Consider the following 10906-nt stretch of genomic DNA (forward strand, 5'->3'; position numbering starts at 1 on the left):
CGAGTCCCTCAGGGTTGAGGATCACTTACTTCCACTTGGGTTCTTTGATTTCCCATATGGTGATGAAGTTGATGTAGGACTCTACATGGATGTAGGTGATGATGCCTGGTGGGATGGTTTGTGAGATAGTACACTCCACCTACCATTAGACAGGGTTTGTGTGCTGTCCTGACACATGCTCAGAGTTCTCAATATGATCCTGGGTCCTCATGAAGCAATGATAGGCCAGAGATTCCCGGGAGTCAGTGGAGATGACGCGTCTCTTCCAAGAAAGACTAGACTTTAGAGATACAGTGCAGAAACAGGCCCCTCGGCTCACCGACTACACATCGACCTGCAATCAATCCGTACACTGGCACTATCCTACACACTAGGAACAATTTACAATTTTTACCAAAGCCAATTAATCTACAACCCGGAACATCTTTGTGGTGTGGGAGGCAACTGGAGCACCCGGAGAAAACCCACAGTCACAGGGAAAACATACAAACTATGTACAGACATCACCTGTAGTCAGGGTCAAACCCGGATCTCTGGCGCTGTAAGTCAGCAACTCTACAACTGCAACACTGTGCCACTTAGAGCATGTGTTCTTATTCTCTGTCTCACTGGTAATCTCCACTCACAACAGAGCTCAAGACAATCTGCTGTCAGCTGGAGATATATAGGGCATATAATGTACATATCAGCACAGTAAGCAAACAGAAACTGCCAAGATCACCAACTGAAGAAAGGAAAGGAAGATATTATCTGTGCTGACTCATATTTAAGTCAGAAGTTGTAGTCATGAGTAGTGTAGACAGGCAGGAGGTGGTGGTTCTGCTTTTTTTCCGTCCCCTTCTTCTCTTCCTCCTCATTTCTTCCCCTTTCAGTGGAACACACAAACCTACAGAGCCAGGAATAGATTTCTTCCCAGCCGCTATCAGGCAACTGAACCATCCTATCACCAAATGCAGAGTAGTCCTGACCTGACATCTATTTTGTTGGAGACCCCCACACTATCTTTTATCGGACTGTACTGGACTTTATCTTGCACTAAACATTTTTCCAGTATCCTATACCTGTACACTGTGGACGGCTTGATTGTTATCGTGTATAGTATTTTCGCTAACTGGATATCACGCAACAAAGTGACAATAATAAACAAAACTAAAATTAAAACAACTAGCAGGAAAGGTTGAGCTCTCTTGTAGGTAGGAAATTTTTAAATATGTTTTTTTTAATTTCAAATTGCACTTGCTAAACTAAATCAATTGTGCTGATTCTTGTATAACTCCAATTTCCAGCTAAAGTCACTCAAAATAACCATATTATACTAATTTATTTTTGTCTTGCAGTCAGCTGGCACTTGTCTATTAAATTCTCATATTTTGATATTCATCGATCTATTTTGCGTTATTTTATCTGAAGCCATTGAAAAGTAGGATAAAGTTAATCTAATGCTTTACTCTTGCCCACACATTGAATGTTTATATTACTGAATTACTAGTAATTGCATTACTAAACAAAACATATATACATGTTCTCTGGAGAGGATTGCTGATCCATTGAGTTACATCAGCACTTTATGACTTTTATTGATGTAAAAAGACTGGACCTTGTAGAACTTCTGAACCCAAGTTTTAGTTCTAAGAAAATATAGCCAACACTTCTGCAAATTCTAATTTACAGAAACAAGACCATGGATTTCACCTAAGCCACAACAATTCAAAATTGCTGTGTATTCCTGATATTGTCATCCCAGCTTCCATATCCAGCCCCTCCTATCACTATGTCCTGGGCCTCCTCCATGGTCAGAGTGAGACCCAGCTCAAATTGGAAGAACAGCGCCTCATATTTTGCTTGGGTGGCTGACACCCCAGCAGTATGAACATTGACTTCTCCAACTTGAAATAGCCCTTGCTTTCCCTTTCTCTCCATCCCCTCCCCTTCCCAGTTCTCCCACCAGTCTAACCATCTCCGACTGCATTCTATCTCCGTCCCACCCACTCCCCTGACATCAGTCTGAGGAAGGGTCTCGACCCGAAACGTCACCCATGCCTTCTCTCCAGAGATGCTGCCTTTCCTGTTGGGTTATTCCAGCATTTTGTGTCTGCCCTCCTATCCCTCTCCAGGGGAAAGTTCCTACCAGCACCCAGTCTATTGAATTGATTTTGATGAAGTCTCCTTATAATATACAAAATTCTATTAAACACAGGCCTAATCAATCCAAACTTTCATTATACCGCAGTCCCTTCATTGGAGGAGTCAGACTAATGGACATACATTGTACTCCCTGCGAGACAAGTATGTTGTTTCTTATTAAATAAAACAAAACCACACACAATAAACCAGGTGACATCTCACCAAAGCCCTGTATAATTGTGGTAAGACATCACAGCCCCTGCAACGAAAACCTCTTGCAATAAGTACTAACACTCTTTGTACTACCCTGCACGCTCTCACTATCTTCATACTACAATCTTTTACCAAAGCCAATTAACCTATAAACCTGCACATCTATGGAGTGTGGGCGGAAACCGGTGCACTCGGAAAAAACGCATGCGGTCATAGGGAGAACGTACAAAATCCTTACAGACAGTACCCATAGTCAGGATCAAACCTGCATCTCTGGTGCTGTAAATCAGCAAATCTACTGCTGCACCACTGTGCCATCCCCACTCTTTCAATCTATCACCATTTCCGTTTTTCTGTTCTTTCCTCCAAAATGAGTACGTTAACATTTATTTCCTTTATGCTGCATCTCCCAGGGTATTTCCCTTTCACTCAACTGGTCCAAATTGCCTTGAAGCTCTTTTTTTACATCCACCTGATAACTCACGATCCCACCCAATATTGCTGCATCAACACATTTGGCAATGTTACATTCAGTTCCCTCATCTAAGTCATTGACAAGCATTGAGAATAGCTGAGACTCGAGCACTGATCCTTGTGATACCCCATTACTTGGTGCTTTGTACACCTCCATTCAACAGCATTATATAAATCACAAAATACTGGTACACAAGTACACCAAGTGATGAGAAGAGAAAGCAGAACGTTATCATGTACTCTGAGGGAAATTGAAGAGAAAAGTAGGGATGGGGACACAAGAGACCACAGATGGTGAAATCTTGAGTGAAAAACAAACTATTGCAGGGTCTCAATGGGTCAGGCAGCATCCCGTGAAGGGAAAAGGACAGATAACATCTAGAGTCAGAACAAATCAATCTGAAGAAGGATCCTGATACAAAATGTCATGAGTGACTCCATCAGTTTGATTTTACACATACTTTAGTAAGGATGTTATGCTGACATCTTCTTCTTCTTTTCATGTCCATCTTGTTACAAATGTTGACCTCACTGTCATCGTCAGTCCTGAAAAGAACGCAAGCTTCCGGCGACAATCAGTGGGAGCCATCATTTGTTGCAATAGATGATGGTGGTAGCAGAATTAGCTCAGGATACTTCCAGTTTCCAGCCCCGTGACGTGGACACTTCTGCTATGGGGCCATGCTGAAGTTAGATAGGGCACACTAAAGCCCCTGTACCCCTGTCCCACTTGGGCGACCTTGCCCGCTACCCATGGTCGTTACAAGGTCGCCACGAGGTCGCAGGAGGTTTTGGTCACTCTCCCTAATGGTCGAAAGTGGTTTCCGCGTGGTCGAGGCTTCATCGAAGTTGCTGCTTTTTTTTTTTCAACATGTTTAAAACCGACCTCGACTAAAAATAGGTTGCCGTTTGGTCGAAGCCAGTGGAGTGGGGTCGCTATTTACTTACAGCAATCGAAGGCAATCTCCTTCGCTGACTGGCCATTGGAGTTTCACAACCTAGAAGACCCACCGGTAGGTAAAATGCCCGCTAAACTTTATTAAACTTCTCCACTCCTTCTCACCACTTCTCTCTCCCCTACCTGCTTCTGTCTCTTTCTCCTTCTCTCCCCTTCTCTCGTTGCATACTCATGTTTCAAATGTATATATTTTTAAGTCATAAGGTCATATAGCACACAAATGGGCACACATTTTGTTTGTTCACACTAATCTTATTTACCTGCATTATCCTTCTTTGCCTTGCCAATTCAAATGTTTGCCAAAATGCCTATTAAATGTCGTGTATATATCTGATTTCATCAGCTCTTCTAGCAGCATGCTCCAAATATGAATCACTTTCTGTGAAAAACGATTTCGCCTCAATTCTATTCCTATCACTTATGACCTTGTGATCTTATGGCTTTATATCCGATCCCTGCCCCTCATAATTTTATATTTCTCTGTCTGGTCATCAGTGACTACAATGAGTCGCCGTACAGGAAGGAAGTGGAGCTGCTTACGGAGTGGTGCAGATCTCACAATCTCACCCTCAATGTGGAAAAGACAAAGGAAATGGTGATTGATTTCAGGAGGGCTGGAAAACACCATCACACTCCGCTGCATATTGATTGTGCTGCTGTGGAGAGGGTCAGCAGTGTGAAGTTCTTGGGACTTCACCTGGCGGATGACTTGACCTCAAACGACCAACACCACAGCAGTCATCAGCGGCTCTACCCCTCCGGAGACTAAGAAAAGCAGGTCTCCCCACTGTTCACCTAACGACCTTCTACAGTCAAGTTAAGTTAAGTCAAGTTTATTCGTCACATACACAGACGAGATGTGCAGTGAAATGAAAAGTGGCAATGCTCACGGACTTTGTGCAAAAAGACAAACAAACAACCAAACAAACTACAAACAGAATGGAACAGAATCACATATTCTTTTACATATTAAATATTGTGGGCGGAAGGAAAAGGGGAAAAAAACAGCAATTTAAAAAAAAAAGCAGTAGAGTGGTACAGTAAAAGTTAGTCCCTGGTGAGATAGGAGTTTACAGTTCTAATGGCCTCTGGGAAGAAACTCCTTCTCAACCTCTCCGGTCTCACAGCATGGCAACGGGGCACCATCGAGAGTACATTGACCTACTCCTGGTTTGGGAGCTGCAAGGCTTATGAGCAAATCAACAGGATTGTGAAGACAGCCAGTAGGATCATTGGTGCCCCAATCCCATTCCTGTTGGAGATCTATCAGAAGCGGAGCATCAGCAGAGCCATCTTCATTATTAAGGACCCCTATCATCCATCACACCACATCTTCTCCATTCTGCCATCTGGGAAGAGGTACAGGAGCATCAGCTGCAAAACCAGCAGGATGTTACACAGCTTCTTTCCACAGGCAATAAGACTGGTTAACGGACTGTGTCCCCTCCCCATACATCATACACCAACACATCTAACCTCGTCCATACTTTGACAGCTAGGCACGTGTCAAAGCAAAGCCACTGTTCGGTCTGAATGTCTTTTATTTCAATTTTTAGGCCTATTTTAGATATGGTAATTTTAATTTTTAAGGCTATATGTATTTGTTCTGTTTTTATTAACTGCACTGATGGGAACTGATTGAGAAACATTTTTTTCGTTTCATCTGTGTATGTAAGTACTCAGTTAAAATGATATAAAGTAAATACTGAATACTGAATTTTGTGTCTATCTTCGGTGTAAACCAGCATCCGTAGTTCCATCTTACTCATTGGAGACATGCCAGACCTCCTCAGTCTTCTAAGATAGTGAAGGCGCGGGTGTGCTTTCTTGGCCATAGCTTCAATGTGGTTGGTCCAGGACAAATTGTTGGCAATGTTTACACCTAAGAATTTGAAACTCTTGACCATCTTCACTTCGGCACCTTTGATGATGTTCGTTACATTGACAATAATAATGTACGGCACTATTGATGGGGCATGAACTTCACCTCCCTGAACAAATAACGTAACAGAACCAAGTGGCAAGTAACAGTCACTCCAACCCGCTAAGTAGGTGTCAAAACCAAAATGCAAGTCTTCCCCTATTTGGTGCTTCAGTGGAACATTTAGAGTATGCAGCAGAAGCCTAACAACAATTAAAGTGTAATGGATTTTAAAGCAATATTTTCTTAGCATAAAGGCCGTGAGTAAAGAAAATACGGAAGATAACTATGTTTGATAAATTTTATTTCAATAGTTATCAGTATCAGTATATCAGTATATCTTTATTGTCATTTCCTGAATACTCACATACCCAGAGGAAACAAAAAAACGTTGCTCAACCAGTGTCCGTTCAGTGTGCAGTACAAATAACAACAAGTAAATAGGAATAAAAAAAACATATATCATGAACAAATTAAATTAAACACTCTACTCTCTACTAAACATCAACAGGCGTTCCGATCGACAGCTGCTGCAGTGTGTCCAGGTTGATGGTTGGTTAGTTATTCATAACTTTAATCAATTACTGAGGTCTTATTTGATAATGCTATATCTACATGACATTTATAGAGGATGCAACTGGGCCAACATATAATTTAAAAAAAAGATGAATTATGAATTTACCTAAACAGACATCTTATAATGCTGTCATAAATTACACTGTTAATCCCACAAACTATTTGGGCAAACTTATCAAAAAATTGGAATTCACTTTTTTTGATGACCAAAGTCATCATCATTGCATGTAGTACCGGGAATGCAGGAGCAAGTAACAAGGTCACAAATTTACTTTAGTAACATTTTTGAAGGGAACCTGAATTCCCAGCGCTGTAGTGTTGCAACATCACTTGGTTTCCACTTGGAAAGTTACATTGAGTCATAACCTACTTGGGTCCCAATGGAAGCGCTCCCAATCCAGCGTAGCTGCCACCACTTTACTGCACGGCAATCAGAGAATGGCCTTAACAACGTACACTCTACTGACCAGCAGCAGCACAGGTGATGGTTGCCATGTTGGAGAGATTCTGAGCAGGGCATGGAGAGCACACCAAGGTTCCAGTGAGGGAACTGAAATGTGAGCAAATCCCACAAATGGTGCGAATGACAATCTATGTACAACAGAGCAAAAGGCAGATAAAACCCCACCCACACCCCACTCCCTATTACATCCCCAGGCCTACCACTCACATGTGTCCCAACACCGGTTGAGCCTATAAATGTGTTGTGGCGCAGTGGAACGACACCGAGTTAGCACTAGCAACTTACAGTGAAAACCACACCAACGCTTGCAGTAGGGTGAACGTACATGGTTTACCCTCTTTATGGTGATAAGAATGTCCAGGACTATGGGGTCACTGTCTCTCATTGTCAGACTGCAAGTGCGATGATGCTGGCGATCTCGGGCTCGGCCAATCAGCTTAGTCTTGGTCTTGAAAGGTGGGAGGTGTGGCGATCTCAGGCTTCTTCCTGTGGTTCACCCTTGCCTCGTGAGCAGTGGCTGACGAGACAGGCTTCTTTCTGGTGGATCAACCCTGGGCATGAAAAGGCAATGCTGGTTGTCTCTGGATTATCCTGGAAGCCAGTCTTAGCAGGGGTGTGTGAGAGACGATTGGGTTAACGTAGGAGGGGTTTTGATAGCTCTGAGCTATACTCACTGGAGTTTAGAACGATGAGGGAGGATTTTATTGAAAAATACCAAATAATGCAAGGCCTAGGTAGAGTGTACACGGAAAGGATGTTTCCAGTAATGAGAGATTCTTGCACCAGAGGGCCCAGCCTCAGAATAAAAGGATGTACCTTTAGATGAGAAGTAATTTATTAGCAAGAGGGTGGTGAATCAATGTAACTGTTCTGTCATCATTCTTTAAATTCTTGGTTTGGACTTCAGTCCAGCTTGCACTAGTTCAATCTTGCCTGCTGTAAGGCAGAGGAGCGATGACAACAAGGGAAATTTACAGTGATAATAACAGGGGGAATGTTGCATGGCATAACAACTACTTAACTATCAACTGACTTAAAATCATAAGGTTTATTGCATTTTTCCACTTTTTGTACAATCTCCTCCATTAAGTATTTCCAAACTTTGAGATTCTTGCATAGAACGCAAAGTGCTAAAGTAACTCAATGTGTCAGGCAGCATCTGTGGAGGACATGGGTAGGTGTCGTATCAGGTTGGTAATCCTTTCATCAGATAACCCGCAAGGAGGGTCCTGACCCAAAATGTCACCTATCCATGTGCTCCATGGAATGGCATAGATAGGCGACTATTACTCCAAAAAGGGTCCCAACCTGAAATGTGAGTCCGAAGAAGGTTCCTGACTGGAAACATCTCCTATCCATGTCCTCCAGAGATGCTGCCTGACCCACTGAGTTACTCCAGCACTTTGTGTTCTACACAAGATTTCAGCATCTGCATTTCATTATGTTCCCATTTTTAGAGGTTAATTTAATTTAGTTTGTTATTGTCATGTGTACCAAGATACAATTAAAAGCTTTTGTTAGCATGCTATCCAATGAAAGAATCTAGCCATCCGCAGTGCAAAGATAAAGATAGATACAGGGCCGGCCTTAGGGGGTGCAGGGCCCAATTGGGAACAGTTTTGGTGAGCCCCAGGTTCCCAGCCAAGGTCTGTCAGCCTAGTTATTCAGTATAAATGATGAAATTGTACACTAAGGATTATACACTGTCTGAATCTCTCCTGCTCCCGTTTGATTGTCAGCACCTCCACTGGCTTCCAACCTTTACCGTAGCAGCTAATTACCATTAAACTGCATTATGTGATTGGACACAATGCCCTTGGAGATAGCGACTGATTGGACAGGAGGAGACCTATTTGTTGATTGGACGGGAAATATAAGGCAGGCTGGTTGGTGATTGGACGCAACCCCCGCAGAAACAGTGATTGATTGGCCGCCAAACAATCAGGCACAAAAAAAATTGACAAATAGGAAAACAAAAATCGCTGGTCGGTGCGAACTCAGTGGACTATCTGGCTGTATATCCAAACTAAACAGTATAACATGCAGGTACATTAATTTAAAATAAAATTCAGTGATTATTTAACATGATTTCTCACTGTGTAAAGCTCAGTATCTGACCAATTTCTGTTTAACACGTTTGGTCTGCCATGAGCATTTTTGTCTCCCAAAACAGTCATGCGATTAGCAAGCGATTGATAAGATTTGATGGGACACCCTGAGCTTTTTTGCACTAGTATTCGGGTTAAGTTATTGAATTTAGTCGTTTCTCATAAGTTCTCATAAAATCTATGAGTATTGTGTTTACATGCCTGTTATGTTGCTGCAAATAAGAATTTAATTGTTCTGTTGTGGGTGCACATGACAATTATACATTCTTGACTCGACTCTTCACTCATGCATTTGTGCAATAGATAACGGGTAACCATTGCACTCTGCGCCAAGTTAAAAAGAGTCAGCAGTTAGTCAGGAAGTGACTATTCGCCTCCAAAGAGCAACCCTTCGATAGGTGGCTTCACTAAATGGTGTGACTCAATATTCCTCCAGCAGTTTTTTTTTGTTTGCTCAAGATCTGCAGTCGCTTGCGATTTAATACTATGTTCCGCTGCGATCTAACTAATGGATGGCCCATGCTGAAGCACACGCAGCATTGAACTGCTAATACGACAATTAGCAAGAATATTGAACAATACAGTAACACATAGCTCAGAGGACACTGGGGTTTAATTTTACAAATGCCATTTTCACAAAGCAATTCACTTTTGGCAACGATACTGGTTTTTAAGAAGACAGACTTTGCACTGACCACTTGAAAATAAATCAGTGGTAACTGGCAATGTAAATATGATGGTGTGCCTGCCACCAAAGCAGCAGGCACCGTGGGAGGAAGGTGGGACAGAGGGAGATGAATGTGGACGGACAGGGGGTGAAACAAAAAGATAAAGAGCTGGTTTCAGTCCATCAGCAGTACAAAACTTGAAACAGCTGGTCACATGGCTAAGAAGCTGAAGTGCTTCAGGCTGCTGTTGGACTGAAACTAGCTCTTTATCTTTTTGTTTCCCCGAATCACTTCAAGCCCAGTCTTAGCGGTAGGGGGATTGGGGGTGGGGGAAAAGTATCTATAGCGTGGGACTTGCCTAAATGATTACCGAGATGGATTATCATTCCACACCAAATTTATTAGACATTTTATGCAAGTATCACAACATTATGCTGGATATGCATCAAAGGACTATGTTAAGTACATGCTTGTAAATTAGTAAAACAAATGTTCTTCCTTAAGTACTGTTGTTTCTGGGATGGGGTGACTGATTACAAATAACATACATTCTATCTTTTGTCATAATGCGGCTGAAACAATGGCATATTTTGTGATATTTATTGAGATAGAAAGATACACATCTGAGTTTGGGCAAAATATTACCTTGCAACATTCTATATATATGCTAGATATTGTGAAATGGAATTCAGAAATTATGGGAGGATTACATAAAACTACAATTCAAAGGTAACGAATACACTGAGTATTCTTATTTCCATCATGAACATACAATAGTGATATAGGATACCAGGTCCTACTACGGTAAACTCACGAGCTACTATGGTATAACTATGTTAAAAAGTATCAAATTTTTCCATCCCGAGTATATTTTACTCATGGACATTTTTCAACATGTTGAAAAATCTTCACGAGTTACCATGTTTTCCGAGTACCTGCCGTTAGCGCTAAGAGACGTCCCGAGCACCGACGTACCCGCACCCGCTATGTTCATTCTATGTGCTTACCACAAGTTTGATTTTTTTTTTTTTACTCGGGAGAGCTCTTGGGTGAACTCGCACTGTGGGACAGGGCTTTGACTCAGCAGGACAGGCAGTGCAGCGACTCTGGAGAGAAGGCCCTTCAGACTGAGCTGAAATCTCGTCGGTGAGAGTACTTGTGATTGTCTGAAGAAGGGTCTCGACCAAAAATGCAACCCTCTCCCTAGAATCCCTACCCGTCCCACTGAGCCACCTTCAACTTCAGAGCTAAACAAAAAACACAGAGTGCTGGAGGAACTCAGCGGGAGAGGGGGAGAGGGGGGGGACACACAACGTGTGTCGGTAGGTGAATGACTAACCTGCACACCAAGAAGAAGCCCCATCTCGTGGTCCAGAGCCCTCAATCATGATGGTGAGTTTT

Source organism: Leucoraja erinacea, chromosome 6 (assembly GCF_028641065.1).
Source record: "Leucoraja erinacea ecotype New England chromosome 6, Leri_hhj_1, whole genome shotgun sequence".
NCBI classification, from domain to species: domain Eukaryota; kingdom Metazoa; phylum Chordata; class Chondrichthyes; order Rajiformes; family Rajidae; genus Leucoraja; species Leucoraja erinaceus.